This window comes from Arachis ipaensis, chromosome B3, assembly GCF_059453495.1.
Source record: "Arachis ipaensis isolate K30076 ecotype BB chromosome B3, ASM5945349v1, whole genome shotgun sequence".
In the NCBI taxonomy this organism is placed as follows: domain Eukaryota; kingdom Viridiplantae; phylum Streptophyta; class Magnoliopsida; order Fabales; family Fabaceae; genus Arachis; species Arachis ipaensis.
In genome coordinates, this window is record NC_142438.1 from 107,780,426 (window position 1) to 107,807,204 (window position 26,779).

The 26,779-nt window shown below is 40.1% G+C and overlaps 1 protein-coding gene and 1 non-coding gene across 2 annotated transcripts in view; both read left to right on the forward strand.

Moving 5' to 3' along the window:
- LOC148571967 (uncharacterized) overlaps nucleotides 1-26,779 on the forward strand; it is a 94,816-nt gene that overhangs the window by 56,552 nt on the left and 11,485 nt on the right. The gene's annotated exons all lie outside the window — the stretch shown is intronic.
- On the forward strand, nucleotides 3,463-3,570 carry LOC148571973 (small nucleolar RNA R71). Its single transcript, XR_015908204.1, has one exon. It is a non-coding gene; the product is annotated as a small nucleolar RNA R71 (small nucleolar RNA).

Here is a 26,779-nt window from a genome sequence, read left to right on the forward strand (position 1 = left end):
GGTGTTGATTTGCTCCCAATAGTTTTGTAGAGGAAAATGCATCCCTTGAGGCATCTCAGGAATTTCATGATGAGGAATTTCCTCATGCTCATGGTGAAGTTCTCTTATTTGCTCCATCCTTTTCTTAGTGATGGGCTTATCCTCATCAATGAGGATGTCTTCCTCTATGTCAATTCCAGCTGAATTGTAGAGGTGACAAATAAGGAGAGGGAAGGCTAACCTTGCCAAGGTAGAGGGCTTCTCCGCCACCTTGTAGAGTTCTTGGGAGATAACCTCATGAACTTCTACTTCCTCTCTAATCATGATGCTATGAATCATGATGGCTCAGTCTATAGTAACTTTAGACCAGTTGCTAGTGGGAATGATTGAGCGTTGGATAAACTCCAACCATCCCCTAGCCACGGGCTTGAGGTCATGCCTTCTTAGTTGAACCAGCTTCCCTCTTGAATCTCTCTTCCATTGACCGTCCTCTTCACAAATATCTATGAGGACTTGGTCCAACTTTTGATCAAAGTTGACCCTTCTAGTGTAGGGTTGTGCATCTCCTTGCATCATAGGCAAGTTGAATGCCAACCTTACATTCTCCGGACTAAAATCTAAGCATTTCCCTCGAACCATTGTAAGCCAATTCTTTGGGTCCGGGTTCACACTTTGATCATGGTCCTTGGTGATCCATGCATTGGCATAGAACTCTTGAACCATTAAGATTCTGTCTTGTTGAATGGGGTTGGTGAAAACTTCCCAACCTCTTTTTCGAATCTCATGTCGGATCTCCGGATATTCACCCTTTTTGAGTTTGAAAGGGACCTCGGGGATCACCTTCTTCTTGGCCACAACTTCATAGAAGTGGTCTTGGTGCACCCTTGAGATGAATCTCTCCATCTCTCATGACTCGGAGGTGGAAGCTTTTGCCTTCCTTTTCCTCTTTCTAGAGGATTCTCCGGCCTTAGGTGCCATAAATGGTTATGGAAAAACAAAAAGCATCGCTTTTACCACACCAAACTTAGAAGGTTTGCTCGTCCTCGAGCAAAAGAAGAAAGAAGAGAGTAGAAGAAGAAGAAATAGAGGAGAAGGGGGGGCTTAGTGTTTCGGCCAAGGGGGAGAAGTAGTGTGTATGTTGTGTGAAAATGAAGGAGTGAAGATGGGTTTATATAGGAGTGGAGAGGGGGGTATGGTTCGGCCATTATGGGTGGGTTTGGGTGGGAAAGTGGTTTGAATTTGAATGGTGAGGTAGGTGGGATTTTATGAAGGATGGATGTGAGTGGTGAAGAGAATGGTGGGATTTGATAGGTGATTGGTGAATGGGTGAAGAAGAGAGAGAGAGGTGGGGTAGGTGGGGATCCTGTGGGGTCCACAGATCCTGAAGTGTCAAGGATATCTCATCCCTGCACCAAGTGGCGTGCAAAAATGCCCCTTTTTGCCAATCCTGGCGTTAAACGCCAGGCTGCTGCCCATTTCTGGCGTTTAACGCCAGCTTCTTGCCCTTTTCTGGCATTAAACGCCAGTCTGGTGCCCATTTCTGGTGTTAAACGCCCAGAATGGTGCCAGACTGGGCGTTTAACGCCCATTCTGCTACCCTTACTGGCGTTTAAACGCCAGCAAGTTTCTCCTCCAGGGTGTTCTGTTTTTAATACTATTTTTCCTTCTGTTTTTGCTTTTTCAATTGTTTTTTTGACTTCACATGATCATCAACCTACAGAAAACATAAAATAACAATGGAGAATAAATAAAATTGGGTTGCCTCCCAACAAGCGCTTCTTTAATGTCAGTAGCTTGACAGTGGGCTCTCATGGAGCCTCACAGATACTCATAGCATGATGATGGCCTCTCAACACCAAACTTAGAGTTTGGTTGTGGCCTCCCAATACCAAACTTAGAGTTTGAATGTGGGGATTTTGTTTGACTCTGTATTGAGAGAAGCTTTTCGTGCTTCCTCTCCATGGTTACAGAAGGAGATCCTTGAGCCTTAAACACAAGGGAGTCCTCATTCACTTGAAGGACTAATTCTCCTCTGTCTACATCAATCACAGCTTTTGCTGTGGCTAGGAAGGGTCTACCAAGGATGATGGATTCATCTATACACTTCCCAATGTCTAGGATTATGAAATCAGTAGGGATGTAGTGGTCTTCAACCTTTACCAAGACATCTTCTACAAGTCCATAAGCTTGTTTCCTTGAATTGTCTGCCATCTCTAGTGAGATTCTTGCAGTTTGTACCTCAATGATCCCTAGCTTTTCCATTATAGAGAGAGGCATGAGGTTTATACTTGACCCTAGGTCACACAGAGCCTTCTCAAAGGTCATGGTGCCTATGGTACAAGGTATTGAGAACTTCCCAGGATCTTGTCTCTTTTGAGGTAATCTCTGCCTAGTCAAGTCATCCAGTTCTTTGGTGAGCAAGGGGGGTTCATCCTCCCAAGTCTCATTACCAAATAACTTGGCATTTAGTTTCATGATTACCCCAAGGTACTTAGCAACTTGCTCTTCAGTAACATCTTCATCCTCTTCAGAGGAAGAATACTCATCAAAGCTCATGAATGGCAGAAGTAAATTCAATGGAATCTCTATGGTCTCAGTATGAGCCTCAGATTCCCATGGTTCCTCATGAGGGAACTCCTTGGAGGCCAGTGGACGTCAAGTGAGGTCTTCCTCAGTGGAGATCACTGCCTCTTCCTCCTCTCCAAGTTTGGCCGTGTGGGCCATGTTGATGGCCTTGCACTCTCCTTTTGGATTCTCTTCTGTATTGCTTGGAAGAGTACTAGGAGGAAGTTCAGTAACTTTCTTACTCAGCTGACCTACTTGTGCCTCCAAATTTCTAATGGAGGACCTTGTTTCAGTCATGAAACTTTGAGTGGTTTTAATTAGATCAGAGACTACAATTGCTAAGTCAGAGTGGCTCTGCTTAGAATTCTCTGTCTGTTGCTGAGAAGATGATGGAAAAGGCTTGTTATTGCTAAACCTGTTTCTTCCACTATTATTGTTGTTGAAGCCTTGTTGAGGCCTCTGTTGGTCCTTCCATGAGAGATTTGGATGATTTCTCCATGAAGGATTGTAAGTGTTTCCATAGGAATCTCCCATGTAATTCACCTCTTCCATTGCTGGGTTCTCAGGATCATAAGCTTCTTCTTCAAATGAAGCTTCTTTGGTACTGCCTGTTGCTGCTTGCATTCCAGACAAACTCTGAGAAATCATATTGACTTGTTGAGTCAATATTTTGTTCTGAGCCAGTATGGCATTCAGAGTATCAATCTCAAGAACTCCTTTCTTCTGATTTGTCCCATTATTCACAGGATTCATTTCAGAGTTGTACATGAATTGGTTATTTGCAACTATTTCAATGAGTTTTTGAGCTTCTGCAGGCATCTTCTTCAGATGAAGAGATCCTCCAGCAGAGCTGTCCAATGACATTTTGGACAGTTCAGACAGACCATCATAGAAGATACCTATGATGCTCCATTCTGAAAGCATGTCAGAAGGACACCTTCTGATCAATTGCTTGTATCTTTCCCATGCTTCATAGAGGGATTCACCTTCCTTTTGTCTGAAGGTTTGGACTTCCACTCTAAGCTTGCTCAATTTTTGAGGTGGAAAGAACTTTGCCAAGAAGGCATTAACTAACTTTTCCCAAAAGTTCAGGCTTTCTTTAGGTTGTGAATCCAACCATGTTCTAGCTCTGTCTCTTACAGCAAAGGGAAAAAGCATAAGCTTGTAGACCTCGGTATCAACCCCATTAGTCTTGACAATGTCATAGATTTGCAAGAATTCAGCTAAGAACTGATGAGGATCTTCCAATGGAAGTCCATGAAACTTGCAATTCTGTTGCATTAGAGAAACTAATTGAGGCTTAAGCTCAAAATTGTTTGCTCCAATGGCAGGGATAGAGATGCTTCTCTCATAGAAGTCAGGAGTAGGTGCAGTAAAGTTACCAAGCACCTTCCTTGCATTGTTGGTGTTTTTAGCTGCCATGGCTTATTCTTGTTTGAAAAGCTCTGTTAGGTCCTCTACAGAGAGTTGTGCTTTAGCTTCTCTCAGCATTCTCTTCAAGGTCCTTTTAGGTTCAGGATCAGCCTCAACCAGAATGTCTTTGTCCTTACTCCTGCTCATATGAAAGAGAGAAGAAGGTTGTATGGAATCCTCTATGTCACAGTATAGAGATTCCTTGAGGTGTCAGAGGAAAGGAAAAATAAAAGGAGGAGGTAGAAAGAGAAGAATTTGAAACTTATCAAGAGGGATAGAGTTCGAATTTTTGATAGTGGAGGAGTGTTAGTCTTTTAATAGAAGGATGTGAGAAGAGGGGAAGAATTTTTGAAATTAAAGAAAAATATTTTGAAATAATTAAAAGAAATTTTGAAAATTTGGTAAAGGTTTTTCGAAAATTAAGATTGGGAAAGAAATTGCGTGATTTTTGAAAAAGATTTTGAAATTAGAAATAAAAAAGATATGATTGAAACTTAATTTTGAAAAAGATGTGATTGAAAAGATATGATTGAGAAGATATGATTGAAAATCAAATTAAAAAGAGAAAGTTTTAAAATTAAAGTTGATTACTTGACTAACAAGAAATTAGAAGATATGATTCTAGAATTAAAACTTTTGATTCTTTCTTAATAGGCAAGTAACAACTAGAAAATTTTGAATTAAATTATTAATTGTAGCAAGGATTTTTGAAAATAATAATAAATAAAAAAATTGAAAAGAAATTGATTTTGAAAAAGATATGATTGAAAAGATATGATTCGAAAAAGATTTGATTTTGAAGAATTATGAAAACTTGAAAGAGATTTGAATTTAAAACAAAATCTTCCCTCTAGTGTCATCCTGGCGTTAAATGCCCAGAATGGTATCCATTCTGGCGTTTAACGCCCAAAATCCTACCTTTTTGGGCGTTTGATGCCAGGGCATTTCAGCCAGTTTCACTGATCTTTTCTTTACTATTTTAGGGTAGTTTCATGCATTTTCTTAGAAAATAAGCAAGTTTTGGGTAAATAATCACTTACATCTTGATTCAAGCAAACATTGTGAATTTTATATGATTTTATGAGAATTATGCATGAATTGAATGATTAAATGAATGATGCATGATCTCATGGGTTAGAACCTAGCTTTGATGCACTTTATTTGCTTGATTTCAGGACAAAGGAAGCAAGGAATAGCCACATTAGTAGTCACGTTAGTCTAACTAACGTGACCACTAACGTGGAATGGGAGCTAGCTTGCAACGTTAATGAGAAAAGTAATCGCCAATAACGTCTTCAAAGCCATCATAGCCAACGTTAATTACCACGTTAACTACATTAACGTGGTAGTTAACGTAGAGGAAAAGGGAGCTCCAAGCGTTAGTGATAAAAGTGAGTGCCACTAACGCTCCAAAAGGGCAATTGGCCACGTTGAAAGTCACGTTAACTCAGTTAACGTGAAATCTAACATGGAAGAGGAAGATAATGCCAACGTTAGTGACACTCACCTTTGTCACTAACGTTGGACTAAGCCCATATTGGCTACGTTAAGAGCCACGTTAACTTAGTTAATGTGAACTCTAACGTGGAAGGAGCAAGAAATCACCAACGTTAGTGACACTCACCTTTGTCACTAACGTTGGAGATGGCAATCAACACCACGTTAGTGGCCACGTTAATGTAATTAACGTGAGGCACTAATGAGGGAAAGGGGCGTTTTGGAGCGTTAGTGAAAACGGTAGGTGTCACTAATGCTCTCGAAGATTTGGCAAGCCTACGTTAAAGGTCACGTTAACTATACTAACGTGAACTCTAACGTAGGGAGAAAGGGGTACTCTCAACGTTATTGGGAAAGGTAAACCCCAGTAACGTTTGCGAAGGGCCAATAGGCAACGTTAGTGGTCACGTTAGTGCCACTAACGTTGAAGTTAACGTGGACCATTTTGGGTTAGGAACGTTAGTGAAAAAGGTGATTGTCACTAACGTTCTCGACCCCACATTTTCACTTAACGTTAACACCACTAATGCCCTAAGCTAAAGTCCATGCCTACTGCACACTTTCTCTGCAAGTGAAGCTGAGCCCACTAAAGATGATAACTGCTTCAACTCAAGATCCAAAGTAGAAGATCAGAAGAGTAGTATAAATAGGAGTAGTTTTGAACTAGAGAGAAGCTTTTGGATTGGGAGAACCACTCTTTGTATAATCTTACTTTCTCTGCAACTTCTAGTTTTATTTTCAGAATGCATTCTCCATCTTTGTTTTCCATTCCAGAGCTATGAACAACTAAACCCCTTTCATTGGGTTAGGGAGCTCTGTTGTAATTTGATGGATCAATAATAGTTTTCATTATTCTTCCTCTTTCTTTTCTCTTCATTTTAATAGAAAGCTTTCAATCTTTATTTAATTGGGTAGTTGTCTTGGAAAATAAGCTATTCATACTTGGATCTCTTCAGAACCTTGGAAGAGGAATGAAGAGATCATGCTAGAAATGCTTTCTCATGTTGGACCAAATTGGGGTTTGGATGGATATAGTGACATATAATCTTACCAACACTTTGATTTGGAAATACATGTAGTATAATCAGTGACCATACTTCATCTCTTCTCATGAGAAATTGGACCAAGGAATTGGCTATTGATCAAGATTTGAGAGATTGAATTACCAAGGAATTGGAATTCAATCACTTAAGATTGCCAAGGAGATCAATGAATGCATTGATTGAGGAAGAGATGAAAATGAACTTGATACGGAGAATGCAACATCTCCTAAGCCCAGTGAATCCCCCATTTCTGATCTTACCCATTCTCTTTTAATTTCTGCAATTTACTTTCATGCTAAATTCCCCATTCCCCATCTAAGATTTTGCAATTTACTTTCCGTCATTTATATTCAGCTCTTTATTCCCAGCATTTACATTTTCTACTATTTACGTTTCTGCCATTTAATTTCCTGCAACTCTCACATCAAATTCTGCTTAGCTCAACTAGAACATTCCTCTAATTAAAGTTGATTGACCAATCAATCCCTGTGGGATTCGACCTCACTCTATTGTGAGTTTTTACTTGACGACAATTCGGTATACTTGCCGAAGGGAAATTTGTTGAGAGACAAGTTTTCATGCATCAAGTTTATAGCGCCGTTACCGGGGATTGATTTTGCATCAAAAATGATTAAATTGGTGGATAACTAGATTGAGCATTTTTTTTCTTTTGTTTGATTTAATTTCATTTGAGTAATTTACTTTCAGTCTTAGTTATTTCCTTCCCTTTACCCCTTACCCGTTTGTGGTGTTATCTGCATTTTTTTTACTATTTAGTTCACTGACCCATTAACTATTTGATATATTGCATCACTCACACTAACAGCATTTCTGCAGAGAATACTGTCTGTATCTATCTTTCGTGCTTGTGACTTGTGGGTTGTATGACAGGTAGAAGAAGCAGGGCTTCAACTTCCTTTGATTCTGAACCTGAGAGGACCTTCCTTAGATTGAGGAGGGAAGCAAGAGGAAAGAGAGTCGTTAGTGCTGAGGAAGAAGAGGAGTATTTTGAATCAGACATGGATGAGAATATGGAAAACCATCATGAAGAAGAGGCTCACAACCATGGCAGAGAAGGCCCAATGCATCATGCTGGGCAAGAGAGAAGAGTTCTGGGATCTTACATCAATCCAAACCCAGGAAACTGTGGAAGTAGCATCCAAAAGCCAACCATACATGCCAATAACTTTGAACTAAAGCCATAGCTCATCACCCATGTTCAGAACAACTGTTCATTCGGAGGAAGTGTTCAAGAAGATCCCAATCAACATCTAACCACCTTCCTGAGGATATGTGATACTGTAAAGTCTAATAGTGTTCATCCTGACACCTACAGACTGCTTCTATTCCCCTTCTCACTCAAGGACAAGGCATCTAAATGGCTGAAATCCTTTCCGAAGGAGAGCTTAACAACCTGGGAAGATGTGGTTAACAAGTTCTTGGCGAGATTCTATCCTCCTCAAAGAATCAACAGGTTGAGAGCTGAAGTTCAAACTTTCAGGCAACAGGATGGTGAGACTCTCTACAAAGCATGGGAGAGATTTAAAGACTTGACAAGAAGGTGCCCGCCAGATATGTTCAATGAATGGGTGCAGTTACACATTTTCTATGAAGGTCTTTCTTATGAATCAAAAAAAGTAGTAGACCACTCATCCGGGGGATCTCTGAACAAGAAGAAGACCATTGAAGAAGCCATAGATGTCATTGAGACTGTAGCTGAGAATGACTACTTCTATGCTTCTAAAAGAGGCAACACTAGAGGAGTGATGGAGCTGAACAACGTGGATGCACTGCTAGCTCAAAATAAGATGATCACCAAGCAGCTGGCTGACCTTACCAAGAAGATGGAGAGGAGTCAAGTAGCAGTAATCACCACCTCAACAGCAGCTCAAGAAGGAGTGAATGAGGAAGCATAGAGTGATCAGGAATAAGCCAACTACATTGGAAATCCACCTAGGCAGAACCATGACCCATACTCTAAAACCTATAATCCTGGTTGGAGGAACCACCCAAACTTTGGGTGGGGAAATCAACAAGACCAATGCCAAGATCAGAGACGCCACAACCCCAACAAGAATGCAGCTCACCAACAGTCCACACAGAGATCATATCAACGTCCACCTAATAACACACCTCAACATCCATACCAAAGCCAAAATGGCCCTTCTCATCCCTCCAATCTCAATTCACCATCATCGGAAGAAAGATTATCAAGGATTGAGACTCTACTTGGAGTCATACGTAAGAAAGTCCAGGACAGTAAAGTATTCCAAGAGGAAGTGCGGTTCAATATGCAGAATCAAGATGCTGCCATCAAGAAACTTGAGACACAAATTGGCTACCTATTCAAACAAATTCCCAGTCATAACCTGTGCAGCAACACTGATCCAAACCTAAGAGAGGAATGTCAGGCTATCACCCTCAGAAGTGGGAAGGAATTGAAGGAAATTCCCAAGAATTCACAAGAGAAGAACTCAAATGAAAAGGAAAAGGAGCGAGATGAAGTCCAAATTCCCATTTCCAGTTCATAGCAAAAAGGAGAAATACTGAAGCCAGACATCCCAAAAGCTCCATACCCTCAGCAATTAAAGAAGAAGGGGGACGACAACCAGTTCTTAAGATTTTTGGAAATCTTCAAGAAACTACAAATTAACATACCCTTTGCTGAAGCAATAGAGCAAATGCCGCTCTATGCCAAGTTTTTAAAGGAATTAATGACTAAGAAGAGAAGCTAGAAGAGCAATGAGACCGTGATACTAACCAAAGAATGTAGTGTCATCATTCAGCACAAACTACCTTAGAAATTGAAGGACCCTGGGAGTTTCTAGATCCCTTGCATTATAGGGGAAATCACAGTGGAAAAGGCTCTGTGTGACTTAGGAGCCAGCATAAATCTGATGTCAGTAGCTATGATGAGAAAAATGAGGATTAAGGAGGCTAAGCCAACAAAAATGGCCCTACAATTGGCAGATCGATCATTCAAGTTTCCTCATGGCATAGTAGAAGATTTGCTGGTAAAGGTAGGAGATTTCATCTTCCCAGCAGACTTTGTAGTGCTGGACATGCAGGAGGAAGCCAAGGCCTCTATCATCCTGGGTAGACCGTTCTTGGCCACTGCTGGAGCTGTCATTGACGTTTAAAAAGGTGAACTCACCCTGAGATTACACAATGAAAAGATAACATTCAATGTGTTCAAGGCCATGAGTTACCCACCAGAACCATTGGGAGAATGTATGAGGTTGGATTCACTAGAAGATGCAGTACATGAGATTTTTGAAGAAGAAGAACTTGAAGGGTTAACAAAGGAGGAATCAACATCTAGCGAAGAGGCTGCAACAGCAGAGATTCATATACAGGGTACACCAAAGGAGGAGAATGAAAAGATGGAAGCACCCAAACTTGAACTCAAAGCTCTGCCACCTACTCTCAAATATGCATACTTAGGAGAGAGTGAAAGTTACCCAGTGATCATAAACTCATCCCTCAGCCGAGATCAAGAGGATGAATTACTCCAAGTATTGCGAAAGCATAAAGATGCCATTGGAAGGACCCTCGCTGACCTGAAAGGAATCAGTTCGGCCATATGCATGCATAAGATACTGTTGGAAGATGATGCCAAACCATCCATTCAACCCCAAAGGAGGCTGAATCCAGTCATGAAGGAAGTGGTATAGAAAGAAGTTATGAAGTTATGGCAGGGAGGGGTAATCTACCCAATCTCCGACAGCCCATGGGTCAGCCCCGTACAGGTTGTCCCAAAAAAGGGAGGAATCACTGTAGTCCCCAATGAGAAGAACGAACTAATCCCTACAAGGACCATCACAGGATGGCGGATGTGCATAGACTACAGAAAACTCAATGAAGCTACAAGAAAAGATCATTTCCCCCTTCTTTTCATGGATCAAATGCTGGAAAGACTTGCAGGACACGCATATTACTATTTTCTCGACGGTTATTCAGGATATAACCAAATAGTGGTTGATCCGAGAGACCAAGAGAAAACCTCATTCACTTGCCCATATGGAGTGTTTGCCTACAGGTGCATGCCATTTGGGCTATGTAATGCACCTGTAACTTTCCAAAGCTGCATGCTCTCCATTTTCTCAGATATGATAGAAAAATTTATTGAAGTCTTTATGGATGACTTTTCGGTATTCGGAGATTCCTTCACTGATTGCCTAAATCACTTGGCCCTGGTATTAAAAAGATGTCAAGAGACCAACTTGGTCTTGAACTGGGAAAAATGTCACTTTATGGTGACAGGCGGAATAGTTCTTGGCCATAAGGTTTCTAACCAAGGCATTGAGGAAGATAGAGCTAAGGTGGAACTCATTGAAAAATTATCCCCACCAAGTGATGTCAAGGAAATTAGGAGCTTTTTAGGGCATGCCGGCTTTTACAGAAGGTTTATTAAACATTTTTCAAAGATAGCCAAGCCCTTAAGCAATCTCCTTGCATCTGATGCACCATTTGTCTTTGATGAAAAATGCATGCTAGTATTTGAAAACTTGAAAAAGAGGCTGTCCTCTGCCCCTATCATTTCCCCACCTGATTGGAATTTACCATTTGAACTGATGTGTGATGCATCTGATTTTGCAATAGGGGTAGTGTTAGGTCAGAAGAAAGATAACTTAGTCTATGTGATATACTATGCCAGCAAAGTCCTCAATGACACTCAAAGAAATTACACCACCACTACAAAGGAGTTGCTGGCAATAGTTTTTGCATTTGACAAGTTTAGATCATACCTCATTGGTGCCAAAGTAATTGTTTTCACAGACCACACAGCACTTAAATACTTGTTTGCCAAGCAGGAGTCAAAACCAAGACTGATAAGGTGGATCTTATTGTTGCAGGAATTCAATATTGAGATTAGAGACAAAAAAGGAGTGGAGAACAAGGTAGCCGATCACCTATCCAGGATCCCTCATGACAAAGGTGGAACACATAATACAAGTGTAAATGAATGTTTTCCAGATAAGCAGTTAATGACGGTTCACAAAGCACCCTAGTTTGCAAACATTGCCAATTTCAAGGCAACTGGGGCTTTACCTCCAGAGATCAACAAACATCAAAAGAGAAAGCTCATCAATGACGCAAAGTATTTTGTTTGGGATGAACCATATCTCTTCAAGAAGTGTTCAGATGGAATTCTGAGAAGATGTGTTTCGGAAGAAGAGGGACGAGAGGTCTTGTGGAACTGCCACGGCTCGTGCTATGGAGGCCATTTTGGAAGGGATAGAACTGCAGCCAAGGTGTTACATAGCGGATTCTTTTGGCCCACCCTTTTCAAGGATGCCAAAGAACTAGTAAAGAGCTGCAATTAATGTCAAAGAGCTGGAAACTTACCCAAAAGAAATGAGATGCCACAGAATTTCATCTTAGAACTAGAACTGTTTGATGTGTGGAAAATCGATTTCATGGGACCATTCCCAACCTCATATGCAAACAAGTACATCTTGGTAGCAATGGATTACGTTTCCAAGTGGGTAGAGGCTGTTGCAACCCCAACGAATGACAACAAGGTAGTCATGAACTTCCTCAGAAAGAACATCGTTAGCCGGTTCGGAGTCCCCCGAGCACTCATCAGTGATGGAGGGAGCCATTTTTGTAACAGACCACTAGAAGCGCTCCTCCTACGATACGGGGTGAAACACAATATTGCCACGCCTTACCACCCCCAAACAAGTGGGTAAACTGAGATATCTAACAGAGAGCTAAAAAGGATTCTGGAAAAGACTGTAGGAGCATCAAGAAAGGATTGGTCGAAGAAGCTGGATGATGCTCTTTGGGCATACAGAACGGCATTCAAAACACCAATCGGGATGTCCCCATATCAACTGGTATATGGAAAAGCTTGTCATTTACCATTGGAGCTGGAACACAAAGCCCTCTGGGCTCTCAAGCTACCAAATTTTGATAGTGTTGCTACTGGTGAAAAGAGGGTCTTACAGCTGTAGGAAATAGAGGAGTTCAGATCTCAAGCCTATGAAAATGCCAAGATTTATAAAGAAAAGGCAAAGAAAAGGCACGACCTCCATCTGGCACCCAGGAGCTTCGAAAAAGGACAGCAAGTGCTCCTCTACAATTCCAAATTAAGAATTTTCCCTGGAAAACTCAAATCAAGGTGGTCAGGACCCTTTCTTGTCACAAAGGTCTCACCGTATGGACACATAGAAATCATGGAGGAAAGCTCAAAAAGGATGTTCACTGTGAATGGACAAAGGCTCAAGCACTACATGGGCAACATGGGGGAAAGCCCCAAAATGAAATATCATCTCAACTGATGGAGAAATCGTCGAGCTAGCGACGCTAAAAGAGCGCTTCGTTGGGAGGCAACCCAACCTAAGGTAGTTTCCTTTTCATGATCATCTCAATAAAGGATATAAGCAGTTTCCCTCGTATTGTGAGGAGCCAAGTTTGGTGTTACACACCAAACCAATCCAAGAGTGAATGTGTAATTCTAAGTTTGGTGTTCCACCAAAGATTTCAGTTAGAATCACATTACACCTCTTCAATGGCAAGTTGCTAGCCCCAACCAATCAGGGAAACTGCTTAACAATAGTTTTGTTTCTATTTCATAGTTGTTTTATCAATAAAAGCACATGAGGTTCTGCATTAGGCAATGAACTAAGTTTGGTGTTCACACACCAAATTAAATCCAGAAATTTACAAGCATACATGCAAGCTAACTATTCCTCAAGTGCTTGGGGAACAAGCAACTTCCAATAACTTTGCAGTAATTCAATCAACCTTCTAGAAAAATAGTGCACCACCATCCAAGGAGGCGAAGAAGGACGCAGAAGCTATGGATGATGACAACAAAGAGATAACCAGAAGGCACCACCAAAAGGTTGTATTGCTACTTGATCCCATATACTTGGAGATGTTAAAAAAATTGGAAGTCTGAATGTGCCCCTGATTAATAGTTACTCTTTAGCTTAAATCACTAGAATTTAATATTTGCTTTCATTGCCTTTGTCATATGTGTGCTGGTCCAAGTACCATGTCTTCATTTTCACCTTGCTCACTTGTATGCTTGTCCTTTTTGAATCAAATAAAAAGAGAATGTATGCTATGAAAGACCAGAGTAAGGTTCATATTGTGAAGTAAGTTCCAAAGTTTGTGGTGTGGTAATAGATTAGCTAAGTTAGTTCACCAACAAGGTAGGAAGGCAATTATCTGTCCTGAATCATATGCTTGAAACACACCCCATGAGACTAGCTACATAACAAGATCTTAATAAGAAAAGGGGAAAGAAAAATGAAAGTTGAGAAATAAAGAAAAAGAGTAAGAAATAAGGCTAGACACCAAGGGTTGAATCTTAAGGCATGTGTCTGTGGTGCTCCTGTGCAAGGGATATACTTGGTGAATAAGCTATCAGGGGTGCCTTATCACTTAGTAACTTGGGTTAACTAACACGGGATTATCAGCTGAAAGTCCACTATCAAGAGTAACCCTTGCTACAGAGCACTTAGTAACCCAAAGAGGTGCTGGACACCAAGGTCTCAAGAATAAGAATAACAAACCATGTGCCTGTGGTGTGAATGTATGGGGAGAAAGAGACTTAAGGGAGTAAGTCCTTAGGGGTATCTTAACACCCAGCACCTTGGACCAACTGGTTCGGGAGTGCTGGCTGAAAGCTTATCTTAAAGAGTCGCCCCCTTACAAAGCACCTAGTCTAAAGAACACAATCAAACCCTGAAAACAAAAAAAGGGATCAATAAATAAAAGTCCCATAGGGTGCAATCAAGTGAGTATTCCAGGGCATGGTAAAGGTCTGAAAGCCAATAAAGGAATGAACCTAAGTTCCTATGCATGAAACCCCATAAAACCAAGGACATGACTTCCACAATAATAATTCATTTCTCTTGTCATTTCATTCATCATTCTCTTGTTTCAGTACTTGCTTAGGGACAAGCAAGCTTTAAGTTTAGTGTTGTGATGCCAGGGCATTTTGGCCAGTTTTACTGACCTTTTCTTTACAGTTTTAGGGTAGTTTCATGCATTTTCTTAGGAAATAAGCAAGTTTTGGATAAATAATCACTTACATCTTGATTCAAGCAAACATTGTGAATTTTATATGATTTTATGAGAATTATGCATGAATTGAATGATAAAATGAATGATGCATGATCTCATGGATTAGAACCTAGCTTTGATGCACTTTATTTGCTTGATTTCAGGAAAAAGGAAGCAAGGAAGAGCCACGTTAGTAGTCACGTTAGTCTAACTAACGTGACCACTAACGTGGAATAGGAGCTAGCTTGCAACGTTAATGAGAAAAGTGATCGCCAATAATGTCTTCGAAGCCATCATAGCCCACATTAATTACCACGTTAACTACATTAACGTGGTAGTTAACGTGAAGGAAAAGGGAGCTCCAAGCGTTAGTGGTAAAAGTGAGTGCCACTAATGCTCCAAAAGGGCAATTGGCCACGTTAAAAGTCACGTTAACTCAGTTAACGTGAACTCTAACGTGGAAAAGGAAGATAATGCCAACGTTAGTGACACTCACCTTTGTCACTAACGTTGGACTAAGCCCATATTGGCTACGTTAAGAGCCACATTAACTTAGTTAACATGAACTCTAACGTGGAAGGAGCAAGGAATCACCAACGTTAGTGATACTCACTTTTGTCACTAACGTTGGAGATGGAAATCAACACCACATTAGTGGCCACGTTAATGTAATTAACGTGAGGCACTAACGTGGGAAAGGGGCGTTTTGGAGCGTTAGTGAAAAAGGTAGGTGTCACTAACGCTCTCGAAGATTTGGCAAGCCTACATTAAAGGTCACGTTAACTATACTAACGTGAACTCTAATGTAGGGAGAAAGGGGTACTCTCAACGTTGTTGGGAAAGGTAAACCCCAGTAACGTTTGCGAAGGGCCAAGAGGCAACGTTAGTGGTCACGTTAGTGCCACTAACGTTGAAGTTAACGTGGACCATTTTGGGTTAGAAACATTAGTGAAAAAGGTGATTGTCACTAACGTTCTCGACCCCACATTTTCACTTAACGTTAACACCACTAACGCCCTAAGCTAAAGTCCATGCCTACTGCACACTTTCTCTGCAAGTGAAGCTGAGCCCACTAAAGATGATAACTACTTCAACTCAAGATCCAAAGGCCCATATCCAAGACTTGAAGAGCCAACTAGAAGATCAGAAGAGTAGTATAAATAGGAGTAGTTTTAAACTAGAAAGAAGCTTTTGGATTAGGAGAACCACTCTCTGTATAATTTTAGTTTCTCTACAACTTCTAGTTTTACTTTCAGAATGCATTCTCCATCTTTGTTTTCCATTCCCAGAGCTATGAACAACTAAACCCCTTTCATTTGGTTAGGGAGCTCTGTTGTAATTTGATGGATCAATAATAGTTTTCATTATTCTTCCTCTTTCTTTTCTCTTGATTTTACTAGAAAGCTTTCAATCTTCATTCAATTGGGTAGTTGTCTTGGAAAAGAAGCTATTCATACTTGGATCTCTTCAGAACCTTGGAAGAGGAATGAAGAGATCATGCTAGAAATGCTTTCTCATGTTGGACCAAATTGGGGTTTGGATGGATATAGTGACATATAATCCTACCAACACTTTGATTTGGAAATACATGTGGTATAATCAGTGACCATACTTCATCTCTTCTCATGAGCAATTGGACCAAGGAATTGGCTATTGATCAAAATTTGAGAGATTGAATTACCAAGGAATTGGAATTCAATCACTTAAAATTGCCAAGGAGATCAATGAATGCATTGATTGAGGAAGAGATGAAAATGAACTTGATCCGGAGAATGCAACATCTCCTAAGCCCAGTGAATTCCCCATTTCTGATCTTACCCATTCTCTTTTAATTTTTGCAATTTACTTTCATGCTAAATTCCCCATTCCCCATTTAATATTCTGCAATTTACTTTCTGTCATTTATATTCAGCTCTTTATTCCCAGCATTTACATTTTCTGCTATTTACATTTCCGCCATTTAATTTCCTGCAACTCTCACATCAAATTCTGCTTAGCTCAACTAGAACATTCCTCTAATTAAAGTTGATTGACCAATCAATCCCTGTGGGATTTGACCTCACTCTATTGTGAGTTTTTACTTGACGACAATTCGGTATACTTGCCGAAGAAAAATTTGTTGAGAGACAAGTTTCCGTGCATCAGCGTTTACCTGGCTGGCGTTTAAACGCCAGTTTTCCTTCTTCACTGGGCGTTTTGGACGCCCAGTTTTTTCTGTGTAATTCCTCTACTGAATGTTCTGAATCTTCAATTCTCTGTGTTATTGATTTGAAAAGACACAATTTTGAATTTTTTTTTTGAATTTTTAATGATGAGAAACAATAGAAATGCAACTAAGATCAAATAAACAATGCATGCAAGACACCAAACTTAGAAGTTTGTATACTAAGGACTATAACAATTTGAAAATGCATGTAAGAAACAACAAAAGACACAGAATAAGAGAAATTAAAGATCAGAGCACTGAAATCATCAAGAACAACTTGAAGATCAATGAAGAATAAAGACATGCAATTGACACCAAACTTAAAAATTGATATTGGACTCAAACAAGAAACATAAAATATTTTTTATTTTTATGGTTTTATAAATTTTTTTGTGATTTTTCGAAAATTGAGTGGAAAAGAAAATAAAGGGGTTCAAAATTTTTAATAAGAGTTCCAGGAATCATTGCAATGCTAGTCTAAGACTCCGGTCCAGGAATTAGACATGGCTTACTAGCCAGCCAAGCTTTCAATGAAAGCTCCGGTCCAAAACACTAGACATGGCCAATGGCCAGCCAAGCTTTAGCAGATCATTGCTAACAACAGCAAAATTGATAGAAATCAACAAGCTCTTGTGATCATAAGTTGAAACCTCGGTCCAATAAGATTAGACATGGCTTCACAGCTAGCCAGAATTTAACAGATCATCATGAAACTCTAGAATTCATTCTTAAAAACTCTAAAGAACAAAATAAAAAAAATTTTGTTTTTTTGTATTTTAAAAAATTTTTTCGAAAATAAAAAGTAAAATTACCTAATCTAAGCAACAAGATAAACCGTCAGTTGTCCAAACTCGAACAATCCCCGGCAATGGCGCCAAAAACTTGGTGCACGAAATTGTGATCATCAACAATAGTGCCAAAGACTTGGAGCTCTCAAACGTGAATCACACTTTGTCACAATTCCGCACAACTAACCAGCAAGTGCATTGGGTCGTCCAAGTAATACCTTACGTGAGTAAGGGTCGATCCCACGGAGATTGTCGGCTTGAAGCAAGCTATGGTCATCTTGTAAATCTCAATCAGGTGGATTCAAATGGTTATGGAGGATTGATAATTAAAAGATGAATAAAACATAAAATAAAGATAGAGATACTTATGTAATTCATTGGTGAGAATTTCAGATACGCGTATGAAGATGCTTTGTTCCTCCTGAACCTCTGCTTTCCTATTGCCTTATTCCAATCATTCATAATCTCTTCCATGGCAAGCTTTATGTTAGGCATCACCGTTGTCAATGGCTACTTCCCGTCCTCTCAGTGAAAATGTTCTACGCACGCTGTCACCGAACGGCTAATCATCTATCGGTTCTCGATCATGTTGGAATAGGATCCATTGATCCTTTTGCGTCTGTCACATGCCCAACACTCGCGAGTTTGAAGCTCATCACAGTCATCCCTTCCCAGATCCTACTCAGAATACCACAGACATGGTTTAGAAATTCCGGATCTCAGGAATGGCCGCCAATAATTCTAGCCTATACCACGAAGGTTCTAATCTTAGATTAGAAACCCAAGAGATACACATTCAAGCTTGTTTGCATGTAGAACGGAAGTGGTTGTCAGGCACGTGTTCATAGGTGAGAATGGTGATGAGTGTCACATAATCATCACATTCATCATGTTCTTGAGTGTGAATGAATATCTTAGAGAAGAAGTAGGCATAAATTGAATAGAAATATAGTAGTACTTTGCATTAATTCATGAAGAACAGCAGAGCTCCACACCTTAATCTATGGTGTGTAGAAACTCCACCGTTGAAAATACAAAAGTGATAATGGTGGTCATTGGCTTCGGCCCCAGAGAGGGAACCTAAAGAACCAATATGAAAATACAACAGTAAAAGTTCCTATTTATAGAGAATTAGTAGCCTAGGGTTTACAGAAATAAGTAAGTAATGCAGAAATCTTCTTCCGGGCCCACTTGGTGTGTGCTTGGGCTGAGCATTGAAGCTTTCACATGTAGAGACTTTTCTTGGAGTTAAACGCCAGCTTTTGTGCCAGTTTGGGCGTTTAACTCCAGCTTTTGTGCCAGTTCTGGCGTTTTGACGCCAGAATTCTTAAGCTGACTTGGAACGCCATTTTGGGCCATCAAATCTTGGGCAAAGTATGGACTATTATATATTTCTAGAAAGCCCAGGATGTCTACTTTTCAACGCAATTGAGAGCGCACCAATGGGGCTTCTGTAGCTCCAGAAAATCCACTTCGAGTGCAGGGAGGTCAGAATCTAACAGCATCTGCAGTCCTTTTTCAGCCTCTGAATCAGATTTTTGCTCAGGTCCCTCAATTTCAGCCAGAAAATACTTGAAATCATAGAAAACACACAAACTCATAGTAAAGTCCAGAAATGTGATTTTTAAATAAAAAATAATAAAAACATAATAAAAAATAACTAAAACATACTAAAAACATACTAAAAATAATGCCAAAAAGCGTATAAATTATCCGCTCATCAGTCAGCTGAGCAAGAAAGTTTCTGAACTCCCTCCTAGTACTCTTCCAAACAATACAGAAGAGAATCCAAAAAGAGAGTGCAAGGCTATCAACATAACCCACACGGCTGAACCTGGAGAGGAGGAAGAGGCAGTTATCTCCACTGAAGAAGACCTCAATGGACGTCCAATGGCCTCCAAGGAGTTCCCTAATGAGGAACCATGGGAATATGAGGCTCACACTGAGACCATAGAGATTCCATTGAATTTACTTTTGCCATTCATTAGCTCTGATGAGTATTCTTCCTCTGAAGTGGATGAAGATGTTACTGAAGAGCAAGTTGCTAAGTACCTTGGAGCAATCATGAAGTTAAATGCCAAGTTATTTGGTAATGAGACTTGGGAAGATGAACCCCCCTTGCTCCCCAAAGAACTGGATGGCCTGACTAGGCAGAAATTACCTCTGAAGAGACAGGATCCTGAAAAGTTCTCAATACCTTGTACCATAGGCACCATGACCTTTGAGAAGGCTCTGTGTGACCTAGGGTCAAGCATAAACCTCATGCCTCTCTCTGTAATGGAGAAGCTAGGAATCCTTGAGGTACAAGCTGCAAGAATCTCACTAGAGATGGCAGATAATTCAAGAAAATAGGCTTATGGACTTGTAAAGGATGTCTTGGTAAAGGTTGAAGGCCACTACATCCCTGCTGATTTCATAATCCTAGACACTGGGAAGTGTATGGATGAATCCATCATCCTTGGTAGACCCTTCCTAGCCACAGCAAGAGCTGTGATTGATGTTGACAGAGGAGAATTGGTCCTTCAAGTGAATGAGGACTCCCTTGTGTTTAAAGCTCAAGGATCTCCCTCTGTAACCATGGAGAGGAAGCATGAAAAGCTTCTCTCAATGCAGAGTCAAGCAAAATCCCTACATTCAAACTCTAAGTTTAGTGTTGGGGGGCCACAACCAAACTCTAAGTTTGGTGTTGAGAGGCCATCATCATGCTCTGAGTATCTGTGAGGCTCTGAAAGAACTGAAGATTGATGGTTTAAAAGTTATAGTAAACTCTCGTTGCAAGTATAGTTACTAAACCAAGCAATCAACCTTTCTTACAAACGTTTTGGTTGTCACAAGTAACAAACCTCTAAATAAATTGATAACCGAATTATTCAAACCTCGGGTCGTCTTCTCAAGGAACTGCATGGAAGTATATTCTTATTATTGGTTATGAAGATTGTAAATTGGGGTTTCGAAGGTGAGGAACAAGTAATTTAAATTGCAATTAAAGTAAGTAAAAGACTGTAATTTAAATAAATAACTGTAAAACACACTTTTGGCAAGGTATGAGAAATTAGAAGTCCTATCCTAGTTATCCTTATCAATGATGATGAAAATTGAATCTTAATTCCACTTAGTTAACCTTTGCTAGAGCAAGGGAAGGTCAAGTGACTAATTAGTTAGATCCTCAAATTCTAGTTAATCCCTAAGGAAAGACTGGGATTATTGAAGTTCAATTCAATTAGCAAAGATAACGATTATCAATCATGTTTGAGTTTGATAACTCCTGAGTTACTGATTTCTTAACCAAGACCGAAAGGGGGAAAGTAAATCTACTGGAATAGAAATGTCTTCAGGTTGGGGATAAAAGTAACATAAATAAAAGAAAGCAATATTAAACTGAAATACCTCAAATAACATTAATTCAAAGAGTAATCTATAACATAGAAGAATACATAATTAAATTGAGAACATAATAAAAAGGAATATTGAACCTGGTAAAGAGATAATCCGGAAAGCGAATAAAATCCTAAATCTAAATCCTAATCCTAAACAGAGAGGAGAGAACCTCCCTCAAAGCTACATCTAATTCATGAATACTAACTAATTGGAGACTCTCCCTGAATGGATGCATTCCCCCACTTTATAACCTCTGCTCTATGCCTTCTGGACTTAGATTTGGGCCAAAAAGGGCTTCAGAATTTGCTATGAGCGTTTTCTGCAATTTCTGGTGCGTGGCCTCTGTCACGCGTCCGCGTGGGTCACGCGGTCGCGTCATCGGAAGTTTTTTCCTTGTCACGCGGTCGCTTCAGTCATGCGTCCGCATCATATGTGTTTCGCTCAAGGCGCGCGATCGCGTCAGTCACGCGGTCGCGTCAATCACGCGGTCGCGTCGCTGTTGATTCGTGCTGGCATGCGGCCGCGTCGTCCATGCGATCGTGTGGTTGCCAGTTTCTTCAAAAACTCTGTTTTATGCTTCTTTCCAATTTTGTATGTTTCCTTTCCATCCTTTAAGTCATTTCTGCCTTAGAAGATCTAAAACTACTCAACACACGAATCACGGCATCGAATGGAAATAAAAGGTAATCAAAATAATTATTTTTAAGCATAGGAAACATGTTTTTCACATACATCACATAATAAGGAAGGGAAAGTAAAACCATGCAATTAATATCACTCAGATTAAGCACAAAATATATCATAAAATATGGGTTTATCAACCTCTCCACACTTAAACAATAGCATGTCCTCATGCTAAGTCCAAGATAAAGAGTAAGTTAAGGTTAAAGTGGTGGAATCTTATGCAATGCAATCTACTCTAAATGCAACTACCTACATGCATCATGCAATTCTTAATTGTTATTCACTTGTATATAAAGCTTACATGTAGTTGAATTAATTCACATTCTCAAGGAGTCATATATATATATATATATATATATATATATAGCCAAACCTTAGATAATGATAAAGCACTTTTACAGTTGAGATGGGAGAGAAAAACATTTTATAAACTTGCAAGACAATTAATCATTCAAGCAGAGATATATGTTAATGAGCTATTGAACCCTCACTGGATTTTGTGTTTACTCTCTAGTCACTCAGTGTTTATTGGGTTAATCACTCTATTCTTCTTTTTATCCTTCCTTTCTATAACTTTGTTCTTCATCTAACCAATCAACAATTATAGAATATAGGCATACAAAATTCATGAGGTCTTTAATTAAGGTTGTAATGGGGCCAAGGTAAAGGTAAAGGTATACGTATAAGGCTAAGTGAGCTAATTAAGCGAATCCTTGATTAGTCTAAGATCTCACCTAACATACATACTTTGTAAAGCAAAACTTCTTTACCTATGTTCCCACTTTTTCCCACTTTTGATGTTACATGCTCATAGTTTAACTTTTGTCCCATGTGCATTTATTTTGCATTTGGGGAATTCTTTTGTATCCCCTTTATTCAAATACTGAAGAATAACATTTTTTTATTGCACATGGTAATTCAATTATTTGATTTTATATGAGCATGCTTCCCAAAATTTTATTTGAATAATTTTGTTCTTTTCAACTTCTCTACCTTTTGTTTTTATCATCCATGTTCCCAATATGTTTCCCACACTTAAACAATTACACACTTTCTATCTTAAGCTAACCAAGGATTCAACTTGGGATTTTTATTTTGTTTTTCTGCTTAAGGCTAGTATTGTGGTTTATAGAATAAGAGGGGGTTTAACGGGTTCAAGGGGGCTGACAAGGGTGATGTAAAAGGTAGGCTAATTTGGGATAAGTGAGCTAAAATCGAACAATGGTCTCAATCACTCTCTTGGTATGTATTTCTATTCTATAATTGGACATATAGATTAAAACAATGTAAAGAACATCAGAATAAAAAAGAAGGGCGGAACACACAGGAATAAAATATTATGGTTTGAATGTAACCATACAATTAAGCTCAAAACTCACAGGCTGTGTGTTCTCTAACTCAAAAATCATATATCAGTTATGTATGTCATGCAAGTAAAATTAAAAGTTCCCATTATTCTCAATGTAAAACTTAAGGTGGCTTTAAAGTTCTAATGTTTCTCCTTGATGAAATGTTGTTAACTAACTAACATTTAATGCTATATATACAAGGTGTGTAGATTGTTTCTATTATGTCCATGTTTCTAGTTTACTTCCTTTTTATATTTTCAAATTAAACTAAGCTATCTTATGCTAAAAAGGGTAAACTATACTAATTAATCCACAATTTCTATAACTAATAAGTTAGAATTGCAACTAAACTAAATGGTTAAAATATGAACTAAAAATGCAAAATGCAGAAATAGAGTAGAAATACATGAAAATAGCAATGTATAAGTACTGAGAAAATAAAAATAAAAATAAAGAGAAAAATACAGAAAAATAGCAAAATAAAATGAAAGAGTCTATAGTGGTTTACCAAAAAAATACGCCAGAGATGGCGACCTCCCCACACTTATAATGAAGCATCGTCCCTGATGCTCACTCAAGCAGGGTGTGAAGGGGTGTCATCACTGGAAGGGTGGGTAGCTGGAGTCTCTGTGGTGGTGGTCTGAGCATCTGCCTGCTACAGAGGAGGTGCTGACTGAATAGGGATCTCTGGGTCTACAGCCTGAATCTGAGGTGGAGCCTCCTGATGTGATGCAGCCTGCTCTGTGCCTGCCTGCGCAGCCTCGCTCTATGGATGGGTCTCTGCCTCGTGATCATCCGCCTCCTCCTCAGATGGTGTGTCAAGCTCTGAGGGAATGTCGTTGCCAGATCGGATCATCAGCTTCAGATGCTCATAGCGTCGCTTGTTGCGACGCTCCTTCTGGTCGAGCCGCCGAAACAGGCGGTGCACTAGGTGATAAATTGGCTTTGAGGCAGGTGGAGGTGCAGTGGTGGTAGCAGGGGTGGCTGGGGTAGCTGTGGAGGAAGAGGGGCCGGCAGATGGTGTGGCTGTCTCAGCAGTAGTAGTGAGGAATGGAGGCCTGTAGCCCAAAGCCAGAAAGTTCCTGCTATGAGGAAGAATCTTCTTGCATTCTGCAACAGGTGGCTTCTCATCAGCATCCTCCCAAGGCACGTCAGCTCGACGGCCTAGCTGTGTAATCAGATAAGGAAAGAGTAGAGTACCTTGGACGTGGACCCTGGCCATATAGTACCAAATAAAGCGTGGCAGGTACAGGTCCTTACCTTCCATCACACACCATAGGAGGGTGATCATAGCGGCATGGATCTCTGTCTCATGGGTACTCGGCATGACAAAATTGCTCAGGATCTGGTGCCATAGCCGAGCCTCATCATTTAAGTAAATCCGCTTGATTCCCTTAGGCATGGTGGTGTTCTGACCCATGATCCATGGAACGGTCGGGTCAAGTGCTATCCTGGCCTTGACTGCATCCCAGTCAAATCTCATGAAGCGCATGTCCTTCTCAGCCTTTTGATAACCATCCAGTTGATCGGTTTTAGGCAAAAGTTTCAGAACATCCTCTATGGCCTCTTCAGTGACCAGAATCTGTTTCCCTCTAAGGTTCACTGCATCTAGGGAAGTTTTGAAGTAATTGCAGTAGAATTCCCTTACCCAAGATGCATTGACCTCAGTCAGGGTTCTCTCCAGGAAGAACCAGCCTCTTTGTTTGATCTGATCAGAGGTATATTGCTAGAGTTCTTCCGGGATCTTCAGAGTCCTCTCCAAGTACAGGTTCTGATGCCAGGGCATTTTGGCCAGTTTCACTGACCTTTTCTTTACTGTTTTTAGGGTAGTTTCATGCATTTCCTTAGGAAATAAGCTAGTTTTGGGTAGATATTCACTTACATCTTGATTCAAGCATACATTGTGCACTTTACATGATTTCATGAGGATTTTGCATGAATTTAAGGACAAAATTGGATGTTGCATTTCCCATGACTTGGACTAGAACTTTGATGCACGTTATTGCTTGATTTCAGGACAAAGGAAGCAAAGAAGAACCACATTAGTGGCTACATTAGTTACACTAACGTTAACACTAACGTGGAATGGGAGTAACTTGCAAAGTTAATGAGAAAAGTGATTGCCAATAACGCTCTCGAAGCCATCATTACCCACGTTAAGAGTCACGTTAACTTAGTTAACGTGAACTCTAACGTGGAAGTAAAGAAATGGAGCCAACGTTAGTGACACTTAACATTATCACTAACGTTGGACCAAGATCATGAGTGGCCACGTTAGAGTCCACGTTAACTTAGTTAACGTGGCCTCTAACGTTAAGAAGAAAGGGGGGGGGGGAGCCAACGTTAGTGACACTCAACATTGTCACTGACGTTGGCCAAAGCACATTAAGCCACGTTAACTCCCACGTTAACCTAGTTAACGTGGGAAGCTAACGTGAAGGAACAAAGTGGTCGACAATGTTAGTGACACCCAACATTGTCACTAACGTTGGAAGAACACAAGCCCCCAATGAGCCACGTTGACTCCCACGTTAACCTAGTTAATGTGGAAGCTAACGTGAAGAAAGAAGGTGATCGCCAACGTTAGTGACACCCAACATTGTCACTAACGTTGGAAGGAGCCACACATGCCACCATGAGCCATGTTAACTCCCACGTTAACTTACTTAACGTGGAAGCTAACGTGGACAAGGGAAAGATGAGCCAACGTTAGTGACACTCAACTTTATCACTAACGTTGGAGATGGCTAGCAAGGCCACGTTAGAAGCCACGTTAACTAGTTAACGTGGACTCTAACGTGGAAAATAGGGGCAATTTGGAACGTTAGTGACAATGGTAAGTGTCACTAACGTTCTCGAAGGATGGCAAGCCTATGTTAAAGGAGCCACGTTAACTAAGTTAACGTGGACTCTAACGTAGGGAAGGGGGAGGCTTCTCAACGTTATTGGGAAAGTTGAGTCCCAATAACGTGTGCGAAGGACATAGTGGAAACGTTAGTAGCAACGTTTGTGCCACTAACGTTGAGGTTAACGTGGCTTTTAACTTTGGTGAGGAACGTTAGTGAAAAAGGTGATTGTCACCAACGTTCTCGAACCCATATTTTCACTGAACGTTAACACCACTAACTTCCTGAGCCAAAGCCCCTGCCCACTTCATACTTTCTCTCTGCGAGTAAAAGCTAAGCCCAATGAAGAAGAGAACTGCTTCAAACTCAAGATCCAAAGGCCCAAGACTAGAAGAATCAACTAGAAGAACAGAAGAGTAGTATATATAGGAGTAGCTTTGAAATATTTTGGGAGTTGGAAATTATAGGGAGACTCTTAGCATAGGAACTACTCTTTGTATTTACTTTCTCTGCACTTCTAAGTTTTCATCATGTATTCTCCATCTTTGTTTTCATTTTCCAGAGCTATGAACAACTAAACCCCTGTCATTGGGTTAGGGAGCTCTGTTGTAATTTGATGGATCAATACTAGTTTTCATTATTCTTTTTCTATCTTTTCTCTTGATTTTACTTGAAAGCTTTCGATCTTCATCCAATTGAGTAGTTATCTTGAAAAAGAAGCTATTCATACTTGGATCTCTTCTGAACCTTGAAAGAGGAATGAAGAGATCAAGCTAGAAATGCTTTCTCATGCTGGACCAAATTGGGTTTGGATGGATATGTGACTATAATCCTCTCAACACTTGGTTTGGGAAATGCATGTGGTATAATCAGTGACCATACTTCATCTCTTCTCATGAGCAATTGACCAAGAAATTGGCTATTGATCAAGATTTGAGAGATTGAATTACAAGAAATTGTAATTCAATCACTTAAGATTGCCAAGGAGATCAATGAGTGCATTGATTGA